At 57.3% G+C, this 13,239-nt stretch overlaps 1 protein-coding gene across 10 annotated transcripts in view; it reads right to left on the bottom strand.

Annotated features, from left to right (window-relative positions):
* JAKMIP3 (Janus kinase and microtubule interacting protein 3) overlaps positions 1 to 12,107 on the bottom strand; it is a 50,632-nt gene extending 38,525 nt beyond the window's left edge. For 3 of the 10 annotated variants that reach the window (XM_059661672.1, XM_059661674.1, XM_059661673.1), the window contains exon 1: positions 11,532 to 12,106. The gene's annotated coding sequence lies outside the window, so the exon portion shown is untranslated. Of the gene's footprint in view, positions 1 to 11,531 lie in introns of all 10 variants that reach the window. The other 7 variants (XM_059661678.1, XM_059661677.1, XM_059661675.1 and 4 more) reach the window with 3 other exon arrangements.
* Positions 12,108 to 13,239: the final 1,132 nt, after the last annotated feature.

The following is a 13,239-nucleotide window of genomic DNA, read 5'->3' on the forward strand; positions in this document are numbered from 1 at the left end:
TCCCCAACCCACCAGGAACCGTGGTCGGGTGCCCACCACACCCAGCACTAAGTGCAGTCCCAGCCGAGGCCCCACCCCCTCCCCACCCCCACCCCCATGGCTTCCAGACAAACGCCAGCTTGGCATGTGCCACCAAAGAAGCACCCCATTCAGGATGAGCAATGCTGCCCAGAAGGGAGCAGGACAGCGCCCCTCACAGGCAGGAGCCGGGACACAGAGGCACAGAGCATCTCTCTGGGAGCGTCTGCACATGCTCCTCCACCATCAGCTCCGGCTGGTATGAATGCATCTAAATATAGAAGCGAGTTCAGCAGGAATGAACCTGTGCAGAAAGACCTCACGCCCCCCCGCCCCCCCGAAAACAGCAAAGCCTCTGAGCATTCACCAAAGCAGCACACACATCACCCAACCCTGACGGCCTGTGCTCTCCTCACCCGTCTCCTGGTGACCCGGGGAAGCTCAGCTGGGCCGAGGCCGGGTGCAGCTGTGCCGGCTCCGAGGGCTCTATGACTCAGCAAACCAGCCTTCACTTTTCCGATGGAATTCACCAGGCTGCGCTGCGGCTGCATCCAGGGGAGGGCCGGCCGCGGCTCCAAGCAGATGCTTGTGGCAGGATCGCCAGCTCCCGGTGCATGAAAGTGCCACACCCTGCAGACGGGCGTCTCAGGAACGCCCAGCTCCTGTCCACTGGGAGGCTGCGTGGACGGCTGCTGGGTGCGGAAGGAAGCCGTCCGGGAGCTCAGCCCTCAGGGGAAGGCAGCACCGTAGATGGGGACCTGGGAGCTGCCCTCCTCTGTGTGCCCCCGAGGGGAAGCCTGATGCGGGCGGGTGGGCACATGCCCAGGTGAAAGGACAAGTGAGGACCGCTGACTCCCTGCCCACACGCTTGCCCGGTGTCCGGCCGCTCCACAGGACCCCTCGGGCGGGTCCTCTCCTCCTTAGAGAATCCCCCGGGGGTTCCTGCAGCCGGGAGGTCAACAGTATGAACGAACCTCCACTTCATTGTAAATGGCGAGGTGACAGAAGAAACTGGTGTCCCTTTAACTCCAAAGAGTGAAAATACACAAACGCACCAGACAAATTGAGGCCAGAGCCTCTCGTGCGATTGGTGAGCCCAGGCACTCGCCCCGCGGACACCCAGCTGAATTCCATGATAAACCCCGAGATGCACAGGGCAACGTGATCAGGGCCTGGGACGTCCGGGTCTGTAGGGTTTCCAGCTGAAGGGCATGGAGCATCCAGCTGGCCCCATTCAATCAGGGAAACAAGACGGGCGGGCAGAGGGCCCAGCACAGAAACTGGGCTGCATTTGGTCAGAACAACTGGGGGTCTCCCCATGCGGAAAATCGTGTGAGCCCTCTGAGTGAGGAGCCGGCGTCCCCCTCCCATTTCTAGGGGATGCGAAGCCGTCTGTCCTCTGTGCTGGTCTCTCCTTAATCCTGCACCAATATCACACTGCTGGTGGTGCCAGGTCGGAAGTCTTCGTACCTGGTAAGGCTCGTCTCTTCCTCCTTGTTCTTCAAGTTTGGCTTTTTTGACCATTTATGCTTCTCTGTCAGCTTGTCCCGTGCCCTGAAAACTCAGGTTCATGGGGAGACGACTGACATGTATGGGTGTTGGGCCCTCTTGCTTCGTTCCCCATCTGCTCAGGGCTTCCTCGTGTCTCTCAATGAAGTACCGTTTTCTCCAAAAAGTTTTACATAACTTTTGATACATTTACTCGGGTGCCTGATCTGTGTGCTCCGATCATGAATGGTGTTTTTGTGTGTCCTTGTTGCCTTTTCCTTACCGTAAGTAGGGGAAAGCTGGGATGTAGGAAAACTGTTGATTTCTCTATGTTGACCTGTGCCAGCAACTTGCTGAAATCTCCCAGTTCATGTCGACCCTCCCTGGAGAAGGCAGTTTTGTTTCCTCCTCCCAGTCTTTATGCTTCCTATCCTTCCCCCACGCTGCTGTGCTGGGTGGCGCCTCCAGCACCCCGTTAAGTAGAAGCAATGATAATCAGCATCTTTCTCTCATTACTTTCTTGAAGAGAAATCTTATAGCGGGTTCCCCATCAGGGACCAGTTTGCTGCAGGATTTTCATCGATTCCTTTTATCATGAGAGCATTTATCTGTATCCAAATTTGCTAAGTGCACATTTTTTAAAAGTTTGTGAATGGGTGTTGCCATTTATCAAACGCCTTTTCTGGGACGGATAGAAGAACTGTATTGTTCTCTCCTGGTCCCTCCAGAGCCAGCCTGTGCCTGCCCCTACCCCACCCCAACCCCACCACCACCACCACCCCACCCCCACCCCCACCCCGGGGCCACCTGCAACCTGACCTTCGACCTGCTCACCAGTCCTCCTGGTTGGGAGGTTCTGATCACCTCATTCCAAGCCTCAGGCTTGGGAGCCATGCAGAGGTGGCTCCTCACAGTGTCCCTAAAATGTTTTCCCTCTCGAGTGAGCAGAAGCGGACGGGAGGTCCCAGCAGGATGCCGGGTCTTGGTGGAGGCTCCCTGCACCTTCAGCGGGTTTGTCTCCTCCTCCCACACGGAGGGGCATGAAAATGCAAGGATTCTGGGCTCCACACACACTCAGGGGGGCTCGCAGCTCACACACACTCAGAGGGGTTCGCGGCTCCGGGTTCCTGCTTCCTTCTCTCACACCCTGACTGCCCGCTCCCCCACCCCCCTCCCCTGTAAATGGAGCTGGAGAGGGTCCAGCTCTGGTGCACCCAGCTCTCCAGGGCTGCGTGAAGGAGAAAGCTGCTCGGTTGGCCAGCTGGCCAGCAATTCCACTTAACTGTTTAAGCAGCAGCTCTACCCTGATACAAAGAAAGCTAAAAAATAATAATTAATAAGTCACCTTCCCACTCCCCTCTGACTCTCCGAGGTGCAGTCTGCTTTCTCCTTGAGGTCTGAACTCCTGTGGGTCAGCAGGGCCAGGACGTGGGGTGGCGGCCGAGGTGCCTGGGAACCGGCTGCAGGGCCCCCACTCTGAGCCGCAGTCCGACCGCCCACCTGCCTCCGTCCTGAAGCAAACTCGAGGCTTCCACATCCGCCCAGAGGCACTGCTGCAGCTGAGGACCAGGCCACCTCCGTGCAGTCCTTGAGGGGAGACATCTGGGGGTGTCCCCCTGGCCTGAGGAGGTGGCAGGAGCAGCAGGGCCGGAACCCCCTGGCCTTCCTCCCCAGGGGACCCCTTGATGGTCCCGTGTAGCCATCGTTGCCTCGTGAAACCCACCTTTACTTAGATACACACGGACATTGGCGTTCCCAAGGTCCCGCCTGACTTGGACAAGTCGATCATTCCACCTTCATCCTCCATGAAATGGCCTCCCTCCAGGAGGAATACGATTTGGGGGCAAACCTCAGCTCATATCGCAGACTTCAAATGCACACTCCTACACGTGGGACAACGTCTCCTGCAGGCAGGCAGACACCGGGACAATGCTTCATCGTGAGGACGGGAGACCTCCCTGCTCTGTTTCACGGGACCTGGGCAGTGCCCGGGACCCTGCAGAGGAAAGCTCACCTGGGAGCTCAGGTGTTAGAACTCAGCATCCCGCAGGCTCCCCCAGCCGGGAAGAGCCCTGATCGAGGTCCTCTCCTTGGACGGCACTCGAGCTCCTGGCACCGTGCGCCCCAGGGCACAGTGTGTACACGACACCATTGTGCCCTGCGCTCATTAGCACATTTAACCCAGAGCCCCTGCAAAGAATACGCCGCATTCATGCTGGGCAGAGCGAGGAGGGCAGTTGTCCCAGGCTAGAACGGAGATAACGTCCCTTTCATGGGGGTAAAAACATAGGACACAGCTGCCCTTGTCCCAGCCCAGGGGCCCTACAGGCCTGCTGTTCGAGAGAGAGGAAGAGACAAGTGCCTATGAGGGGACAGAAGGCTCGACAGGCTCAGGCTGGGCAGCTCATTGGTTAGATCGTCATCCTGATTACAGGTTCGATCTCTAATCAGGGCACATACAAGAATCAACCAATGAATGCATGTACAAGTGAAACAATAAAACGATGTTTCTCTCTCTCTCCCCCCCCAAATCAATTTTTTATTGATTTTTTTAGAGAGAAAGAAAGGGAGAGGGATAGAAACTTCAACGGTAGAGAAACATCATTGATCAGCTGCCTCCTGCACGCCCCCTACTAGGATTGTGCCCACAACCCAGGCATGTGCCCTGACTGGGAATCACACTAGCGACCTCTTGGTTCCTGGGTCGATGCTCAACCACTGAGCCACACTGGCTTGGCGCAAATTAATTTTTTAAAAATATATACTCCACAGAACACACACAGCAGTCATCAGGGTGAGTAATTGCCACCTTGCTGTTCTGGGGGCCGGGCACCCGTCTGAACGCCCTGTGCCCGGTCTCACTCGGACCGGACACCTCCAGCGAGGCGGTGTCAGTCAGGAGGACAGTGGACGCACCGACAGACACGCAGAGGATGGGTAGTGGGCCCCCCCAACCTCAGTTCCCCTCGAGAGCCCAGGAAAGGCCAGCCGGGTGAGCAAGCAGGTCCTGAGCACTGCCCCCTTCGCTGGGCAGCACTGGCCCTGCCGAGCTGGGCGAGGTCTGTCCCTGAACATCCTGCAAAGCCTGGGGTCCTGGGTGCACCGCTTCTGAGACAGCACCAGGCCCCCTTCACCCCAACAGCCAGGAGGGCGTGGTCGCTTTCCCACAGGCAGGGCACAGGGCCTGCACCGAGTGCCCAAGTCTCTGCTCACTCTCCGCTCTCTGTCACCGTGCAGGCCGCAGCTTCAGACCAGCACTGCTCACTCCCCTGAAGGCAGCACACTGAGTGGGCCCATGGCAAATGCTCTGAACGCCCCAGCCACGCACACCTGTGCCAGGTGGGGCAGACCTGGCAACACTCAGGCTCTGGCCGGTGGCGGTGCCAAGCACAGCCCCGGATCCCATTTGCATAAAGGCTTTCGCTTCTTGCTACAAAGTACAGTGTTATATCCCGAATCCAAGAGAGTCCGCCGCGGAAGAGGGGCAGCCACGGCATTTATCTGACATCGAGTAGACCTGAAACAGGCCACAACTTAGGAAGCATGGGTCAGAGCTACACGCAGAAGGTTCTCTCATAGGTGTCCACGAGGTCACCAGGCAGTGGTCCTGCCTGGGCCACACCCCCTCCACCAGCCCCTCCCTCCACTCCTTCCAGCTCAGCCAGGTCTCTCCTCCCACGAGGAAGCCTTCAGGAGCCCGGGACCTGTACCCAGCCCCTCCATGATGTCCTGTGGGTCAGGCTGTGGAGCCCACCTGCCCAGCGAGGCCACAGGCTCCCGGGACGAGGCCCACGCCAGACACAGGTGGCATAAGGTAGGCACAGACTCTCCCCAAGTCAGAGAGTTTTCAGCCACTGCAAAGCCCTGGAGTCGGCTGGTCCAGGGCAGCTGTCCAAACATCTGCTCTCGAGCTGGCATTGGTGCTGACCAGCCTCGGGGGCACTGGCATGGCCTCAGCCCCAGTTGAGTCCTCTGAGAGCCACGCCCACAGAGAGAAGCATGCCGAGCCCACAGGCCAGGAGGAAAGCAGGGCCTTGTCTCTGCTTTTGAAGAACAGGCCTCTGTCCTCTCCCGGCTTTTTGCACCCTCACCTCTCCACCGTCCCTGGGACAGAGAGCGCCAGCAGGCACGGCCCATTCAGCATGCGGGGGCAGAGCCTGGGAGGTGCGCTAGGACCCACCCAAGCTCCGTGGAGGCCCCGGGTCAGGAAGAATGTGCGTCCCCAGCTCCTCCCAAAGTGCCATCAGCCCCTTGCCCATTACAAGGACTATCTGGGGACTGTCCTGGGGGTGGTCAGGGCAGCAGACCTTGTGTTTCTCTGTGCACAATCAGGGGAGGAGGCAATGGCCCCTGTCGTGATGAACCGAGTCAGAGGGGGACAAAGATCAGCGGCAGGGATGTTAGAAACCACCTGCAGGGTTGCCTCCCAAGCAGGCCCCGCCTCCTGTTAGAAACGCTCTGCTGGGGTCGCCTCCGACTGGCAGCTGCCTCGTTCTCCCCAGGAGAAACCTGGCTCAGAGGGGACATGAGTAGCCCAGGCCCCACTGTCCAGCAGGACAAGGCCACACTGGACTCCGACTTCCCAACTCCCCAGCCAGACTTCTGGGAAGACAGGCACTAGCTGACCACATCCAGTGATGCTGGCCAAGGACCTGCCGGCAAGGGCACCGCCGGTCCCAAGCCGGTCCGAGCCGGTCCCCAGTCACGGCACTGAACTGCAAACTCGGGCTCGAATGATGTTCATTCGCTGTGGACAGTGAAAGGGGCAGAGGTGGTGGCGATTCCACCAGCAGATATTTGAACAAGACTTGAGGGGAGAAAGGGGGGAGTTGGGATGCCCAAGGGCAGAAGGGCAATGATGGGGTCCCTCCCACAGGGGTCTGGTGAGTCAGCTGGACCACAGAAGGTTGCAAATCCTGTTGGGACAGAGGATGAGGGAGCAGCTCATTAGCCTCCCACCAACCAAGTTCCCAAGTTCCCAAGTTCCCAGAGAATTTTAAAATGGCAAAAAAAAAAAAAAAAAAGAGTAAAGTGAGATCAGGCTTTAATGAAAACTTTGGCTCACGGCAATTCACGTGGCGCCAGGGAGGGCTGGTGGCGGGCTGGAGGCACCCGCTCTGGTCCCACAGTGGGTCAGCTTTCGGATGACCCGCGCTCTCCGTGGTCCTCACCTATTCTGATTTCATCGCCGCGTACAGGCTTTTTGGCAAAGCCAGCTTTGCTTTAATGTCTTCCAAAATGTTGACTGAAAAACGATATTGAATTTAAATTGATTCATACCATTTCTCAAACCAGTTGTTCTGAGGGTTATTATGGAGACAAGCTGCCTGGCCCGTGTGGCTCAGTGTTGAGCATCGACCTATGAACCAGGAGGTCATAGATTGGTTCCTGGACAGGGCACATGTCCAGGTTTTGGGCTCCATCCCTAGTAGGGTGTGTGCAGGAGGCAGCTGATCAATGATTCTCTCTCATCATTGATGTTTCTCTCTCTCTCTCCCTCTCCCTTCCTCTCTGAAATCAATAATAAAAAAAAAAAAGACAAGCTGCCTAACAGCTTGGCTCAGTGGATAGAGCATCCGCCTGCAGACTGAAGGGTCCCGGGTTCGATTCCAGTCAAGGGCATGTACCTTGGTTGGGGGCACATCCCCAGTAGGGGGTGTGTAGGAGGCAGCTGATCAATGTTTCTAACTCTCTATCCCTCTCCCTTACCTCTCTGTAAAAAATCAATAAAATATTTAAAAAATGAAAGACAAGCTCCCACAAGCCACATGGTGTCTAAGAGGAACACGGTGTCACTCCACACGACACTGTGGGGGACATTTTTGTCACTAATGAACCACGCCCATTGGAGAAAGAATTTTCTTTCAACCTCCCAGTTAAGAGTCCAGCTTTTAGAATCGCTGCTCTGGCTCCTGGAGAAATAAAGCAAACATAGTAGACACAGGCGTCCTCAGAAATCTGCCCTAATGAGCCCCAAAGCAGCCAGCAGCTTCCGGTGCACCCAGAGGAGCCAGCTGCCTTCCTTGGGCACATGTGGGAGCCCAGCACCCTCCCACCCAAGCTCTGGGAGCCGAGAGAAGCCAGTGGAGTGAAGAGCAGTCACCCCCATTCCTGCTGAACTGCCTTTGGGTGCTGTCCATGGTGCTGCCCCCACATTGATTCTATTCCTGATTTCAGATCCCAGACCAGCCTTCCACTGGACCCAGATGGTGGCCCCACCTTACTCTACACTGCCAGCCAGCCCTGCTCTCCCTGAAATCAGAAAAGGTGAGGACCACGGAGAGCGCTGGTCATCCGAAAGCTGACGCACTGTGGGGCCAGAGCAGGTGCCACCAGCCCGCCACCAGCCCTCCCTGACTCATGACCTCGCTTAGGGCACCAGCCATGTGGGGTCCATCTGTTGGGCTGTCTGTGGTGGCTCTGGTCTAGACTCCTGCAGACCCCACCTACCCCAACCTCACCTCACCCACCCCCATATCTGCCAACTAGCCCCTAACCTCTGACAGGTCCTGCAATGTTGGTCTGCACCCCTGCAGGTGAGTGGAACAAGGGAAAAGCTGGGAGCTGGGTTTAAAGTGGCCCCAACTAGGTGCCCGAGCTGCCACGCAGGGGCAAACGTGACTCTCTCTGGAGAAGGCCTATTCATCAAGGTCCCGAGGAACCCCACCAACGTTCAAGGCCTGTGACTGACATGCTCCCTCCCACAGCTGGCACGCAAGCCCCGGACCCGTGCCTGTAGGCGCGTCCGAGAGAAGTGCTTGGGGCAGCCCAGCCGGGCCCTGTTCTCCTGCTATGGTCTGGATTGTCCGCGACTTCTGCACCAGGGACCCCAACCCAGAAAACCTCTGACTAGAAACTGCAAGCTGGCAGAATCCCTGTTTAGGATACAAAAGATGCCATACAGAGGCTTTGTACAATATAGTGCAGATGCAGGAGAAGAAAACCACACGCCTGGGACTCCCTGAACAGCAGAGAGGCCAAGCGTGCAGCCACACGAAGAAAGAAACGATCCCAAAGCCTGTCGGTGAGAATGGGCCATTTGCAGGACGAGCCAAATGAAGCTGGTGTGAGTGGCTCTTCGCATCCTGGTTTGGTTAACCATTTCTAATATCATAATGCCCAACGTGAGGAACCATCAGACCAGAGGGAAGAAGGCAGCCAGACAGCTGGTCATCTTGCTGGATGCCGCCCAGCACCAGGGAGGAGTGGGAGTCCCCTCCCTGTGGTGCACAGACATGATGCTGACCTAAGAGACCTCCTCCAGGCAGCCGGTGAGTGTGGAGGGATGGCCTGGGTCACTCTGCTGGGGAAGGGTGTTCAGAGCTGAGAACACAGGCCTAGTGTGAGACCCAGGCCCAGAGGAGGCCCCTTGGGCCCTGGATGACAACTGAAAGACATGGGTCCTGCAACGACTTTTCACCTTGGACAAGGCCCTTCCCCTCTCCCGCCAGTTCTCCCCTCAGGCTGATACCGACATACCTTAACACAGGTGGGGAAATCAGAACAGTGCCCGGCAGAGAGCAGGTGCCATGAAATGGGTGACTTTCTGCCCGCCTAGTGTGGCTCAGTGGCTGAGCCAGGAGGCCATGATTCAATTCCCAGACAGGACACATGCCTGGTTGCGGGCTCCATCCCCAGTAGTGGGCATGCAGGAGGCAGCCAATCAATGCTTCTCTCTCATCGATGTTTCTACCACTCTCTCCCTCTCCCTTCCTCTCTCTGAAATCAATAAAAACATATTTTTTAAAAATATATTTTATTGATTTTTTGCAGAGAGGAAGGGAGAGGGATAGAGAGAAACATCGATGAGAGAGAAACATCGATCCGCTACCTCCTGCACACCCCTATTGGGGATGTGCCCGCAACCAAGGTACATGCCCTTGACCGGAATCGAACCTGGGACTCTTCAGGCCACAGGCTGACACTCTAGCCACTGAGCCAAACTGGTCAGGGCAAAACATTTTTTTTTTTTTAAAGAAATGGGTGACTTTTTATCACCACTCTCCTCTCTCTCATCTTTTCTTTTTTTTTTTATAATAACTGTTAATTGTTATGCACTGTTCATAATATCCTAGATCTTGCAAATATCCTGAAAGCAAACTTGTACTGAGCTGGGCCCTGGAACTTGTTGACCATGATGCCACCAACTGCCTCCAGGGACGGTAGCCCCTGTGTGGCTCCCGGGGCGCCAGGCCTGGGAGAGGATGGCTGCAGGGTGGTGCTGTGGCTCTGGGCACCTGAACTGCACCAACCACCGACCATCTGTCTGCTGCCTCTCTCCCCTTCTGTGCCTGGTTCCCAGCAGGTGGCATCAGTATGGATGATAAATGCCAGTCATGTCTCAACACAAAGTCCTGAAACAATAAACGTGTACAGGATGCAGCAGTTTGCCTGGAAATCTGATTATAAATAGAAATTAAGGCCCTGGTCGAGTGGCTATATTGGTTAGAGGACTGGCCTGTTAACACCAAGTTGGCGAGTTCGATCCCCAGTCAGGGCGCACACAGGAATCAACAAATAAATGCCTAAACAAGTGAAACAACAAATCGATCCTTCTCTCTTTCTCTAAAATCAATCAACAAAAAAAAAATTTTAATGAAATTACAGCTCTACCAGCCCCAACTGAAACGCACTAGTACAAAAATTCCTTTTTTCCAAACCATATGAATTTTGGGAGAAAGTGGACCTGTCCGGGTCAGGCGTGAGATGCAGGCTGTTTACTCTCTTCCCGGTTAGTGGCCAGGACCCCAAGCAGGTGCCGTGTTCTGTACAGACACAGAGCAGCCCCATCCCAGACCTCCGGCAGCTCTTCCTCCAGAGCCATCACCTGCCTCACGTGTTCTGTTGACAAATCCTGGAAACACTCTAGGAGGGAAGTTCCGTTCCTTACGGTGAGGCTCGAGGGGAGGTTGGCAGGGCTCTGCATCCTCAGGGCTCTGCGTCCTCACCATTAATGTGGGGAGGAAATATTGCAGGCCCTTGCCAAAGCGAGTCTTAATTCATGGGCACAAATCAGCTTTCAGAAAAACAGCCGAAGGGCTGGGAGGGTCCTGTGCTCCCACTCTCCATCCTAAGCCCCTGCAGACGCAGGGCCTGGTCCCTGTGCTCCACCCTTCCCCCCCAAACCCCCCAGGCCGCCTCAGTGGGACCCCCAGGGCTGAGCAGCAGCTGCCCCTGGTGCAGCCCAGGCAAAGGGGAATTTCCTCAAGTCAGAGCCTGGATGTGTCGGCACCACCCACCACCGTCACCACCCACCACCGGTGGTCCTTGGATTGCAGCGGCGGCAGGCAACAGCGGGAACCTTTTGGGCTTCCCTCACACCTGGGAGTGTAGGATCAGAAGCCCACAGGCAGAGCAGGAAGGAATTGCTAAAACCCCCGGCCCCTCCCCAGAGGCCTGGGCAAAGGCACAGCAGGCAGGCTTTAGCTGGGAAAGCTGACCCCAATGGAACCCTCCTTCTGCGGCTTCCAGTGGAAGTCAGCATCCGACAGCCACTCTGCCACCCCGGAAACCGGAACACGCGAGATTACAAACCTGGACACCAAAATAGAAAAATAAAATCCCCGCAGGGGCCGCGCCTTCCTGAGCTCGGCTCAGCCGGCGACACAGAAACGCCCGAGTTTGCGGCCTCCAGGGCAGGTGCGAGCACCTGCGCCACCTGGGCCGCGTCCCCGCTGGGCCTGTGCGCCCACGGCCGCACAGGGGTTCCCGGGAAAGGGCGTGGGAGAGACGGGGCCGAGGGGCCTGGAGAGGCTGAGACACCCCCGCCCCGGCAGGCAAGACGCACCCTGCCGCAGCCGGGCCATCCAGGACCACCCCCAGGCCACCTCCGCGCCACCCCTGGCCCACCTCCTGGCCACTCCTGGGCATCTCCGGGCCACCCCAAGCCATCCCGCAGCGCAGAGCTCCGGAGCCCCTGGGCGCATGGTGCCAGGCGTGGGAAGCGCAGAGGCTCGCCCAGATTGCGGCGGCGCGCGGGACCGGGGACCCGGGACCGGGGACCGGGGTGGCTGGTGGCTGCTCACCGAGGCTCCCCGCGGGCGGGCGGCGGCGTCTGAAGGTCCCGCTCGGCCATTGCAGTGGCGCTGCAGCGGGCGGGGGGCGCGCGTCACCGCGGGCGGGCGCCCCAAACCTAGGCCCTCCCCCGACACTCCCTGCCGCCCGGCTGCGCGGCTCCGCGACACCCCAACCCCACCTCTTCCTTTGCTGCTCATCGTATTCTTTCAGGAGCAGGTTTGCAGTCTTAGAATCGGAGAGCGCCGTTGCTGAAAATAACCTGGCTGCTGGGCGGAGCACGGAGGGCGGGGAGAGCAAGGCAGCCGGGCAATGCCCACACTGAATGGCACCCAGAGCCGCCGGTGCGGGTTACCAGGGATGAACTCTCGCTCTTGGTAAGAATTACTCACCCACGTTTCACGCTGGATGTCGGCAGCTCTGAAGCAGCCCCTGAAAGCTGCACGTGTGTGTTCCAACCATTAACTCTTGGCTTCCTGTCTCCAAACGCTGCCGCCCACCGCCCTGGGGGAGAGAAATGCTTCGGCAGACGTGCGTGGAGCAAATCACAGGGCTGCCCCGGAATCAGATCCAGGAATCCACCTTTGAGCCCTGACCTCTGGCGGGGACCCCAGCCCACCACTCTGGGCGTACATCTGTAAAATGGGGAGAAACCCACCCCCACCCCAAGAGCAGCAGGAAGAGTTCAATGGGTTAATTTAATAAATGTGGCACCAGGAAGGGTCCCTGTGGTTTTATGGAAACCTATAGACAGGGTAAATGTCCCCTCTTGGAATGCATTATTCCCTGGAAACCAAGACTTATGACCCAGCCAATCCCAAAGTTCTGGGCACAGAGAGGAAACAGTCCTGCAAGCAGCCCCTGCAGTGTGACAGTGAGGGGCGCCTCCTCCACCGTTATCCCCTGTTCCTGGACCAGGGCCTTCTGGCCACAGGAAAACCAGAACCATTTATTGATTCCTGTTTAAGAAGGTGTCCGATCGCACAGAATCAGCCTCAACTGGCACCCTGGGTACCTTTTTTAAAAAAAAAAAAATTGATTTCAGAGAAAAAGGGAAAGGGAGAGAGAGATAGAAACATCAATGAGGAGAGAGAATCATTCATTGATCGGCTGCCTCCTGCACGCCCCCAACTGGGGATCAAGCCCACAACCCGGGCACGTGCCCTTGACTGGAATCGAACCCGGGACCTTTCAGTCCACAGGCCGATGCTCTATCCACTGAGCCAAACCGGCCAAAGCACCCTGGGCACCTTTAAATAGGCCACCCAGCTTTCCCTGCCCTCGAGAATGGACGCAGGGTAGAGTTGTAAATCCCACGGCATCTGTGGTTCCTTGGTCAGAGGCGGCCGTGGTGGGTTAATGTCAAGTGAAGACATGCTCAGTGAGTCTCCGATGGGGCTCCTGGTGGAAGCCAGTGGGCAGGGAAGGAAACCCCCAGCAAGGAAGAGCGTCTACTCCAATGAGGTCTTGGGGGATCAATTTGCTACCACAAAGCCGGCTGGTCCCCAGGGTGCAGTACCACAGTGCAGTCCCACGTTGGTCTCAGCTGCGGAGAGACTCGGCAGCGGCAGTAGCCAGGCCGGCCTTGGTCGGGGAGATCAGTATTGTTAGAGATGACACGCAATCTCCACCCACTTTCCACGCTGCCACCCGCCACTTTTGTGAGCTTTCCATGCACAGGCCCAAATGACCAGAGAAGGTGGCTGGCGGCCCTTGCAG

The sequence above is a fragment of the Myotis daubentonii genome, chromosome 13 (assembly GCF_963259705.1).
Source record: "Myotis daubentonii chromosome 13, mMyoDau2.1, whole genome shotgun sequence".
Taxonomy (NCBI): domain Eukaryota; kingdom Metazoa; phylum Chordata; class Mammalia; order Chiroptera; family Vespertilionidae; genus Myotis; species Myotis daubentonii.